This window comes from Convolutriloba macropyga, chromosome 4, assembly GCF_964194025.1.
Source record: "Convolutriloba macropyga chromosome 4, txConMacr16.3, whole genome shotgun sequence".
NCBI classification, from domain to species: Eukaryota; Metazoa; Xenacoelomorpha; order Acoela; family Convolutidae; genus Convolutriloba; species Convolutriloba macropyga.
Window position 1 is genome coordinate 5,297,041 of NC_134471.1, and position 1,152 is coordinate 5,298,192.

General features: G+C 37.5%; 1 protein-coding gene across 1 annotated transcript in view; it reads right to left on the reverse strand.

Annotated features, from left to right (window-relative positions):
- The window catches only part of LOC142337957 (dynein axonemal heavy chain 5-like), a 428,573-nt gene that overhangs the window by 329,521 nt on the left and 97,900 nt on the right, over positions 1-1,152 (reverse strand). The window lies entirely within an intron of this gene.

Here is a 1,152-nt window from a genome sequence, read left to right on the forward strand (position 1 = left end):
AACGCATCACAAGCGTGCAGAAATTAACAGGAGAAAGGTAGGGCCGAACGGGCGTAGAGCAGAAAATAAAAAATGAACAAAATTTTTAAAATTTTCTCTAGCTCTGGTCGCTTTTAGAATTTTTCAAATCAAAAATGGTTCAAGATCACAGTAGGAAGAAAGTGCACTATTGTTTTTAGTTATAACTGGGGGCGGGCATAGGAGTGCAACCCGACCGCACTTCCTACAGCTTATCAAAAGACGTTCATGTGTTTTGATCGGCTGAACCGTTTCTTATAATTGCTGCATATGGACTTCAGAAGTGACATTGAGAAGTAACTAGAGAAGTGACCTTATATCTATCACATTATTCGACCGGTCAAATTTCAGCATTGGCCTCTTGTTCTTATTTGGGTCTGATTCGGCTCTCCGAGCTGTCGGCTATTACTCCTAGCATTTTAAAATATAACTCAATTTTGAACTTAATTTTATATTTTCAGGTTAAGACTTGCAATGGGCCGTTGCAGTAAATCGAAGGGCGGTAAATCGAATTGAACAATCGTCGAAGTTTTTCATCACGTCAATAGCAACGTTGCTTTAGTCGATGGAAATTAAAAATGGCTGTTGGCTTATGTTTGCATTTGCTTATTCAATAAGGACTTGTTTCGGCTTGCAGCCTTTCGATTTATTGACCGATTCTGATTGCAGTTCATTCGTTGCGACGAATTTTGACCTGCAATGCAACAGAACTACGGTTCGTTTAGCCGAATTAACAGTTTAATCGCTATTAGCATACAGAAAATTGTTCATTAAGTCCAATAACGGGTCCGCTGATTAGTAGTAATTAATAGGTGACAGGTTATAACCGAGCCTAGTTTTTAAGCACTTTCTGCGGAATTCATTTTCGGTTAGTTTCTGCTTCGGCTAAAATCCTTTTTGATGATGTAGCTTTTACTAAAAAAAAATGCAAAAATGGAAAAGCTAAAATTGAACGGAAATTCGAAATATTGAACGGAATAAACGCAGGCTACTCTATATCTTACAAGCTATCTTTGAGTATTAATGTAAACTGAATTTTCCACATTTTTTGTAAAAAAAAGGAGGAAAGGGGGAAAAAGAACACGTGCGTATAAGTACTAAGCAGCGTATTGTGCTTAGCGGGAGAAACAAAAA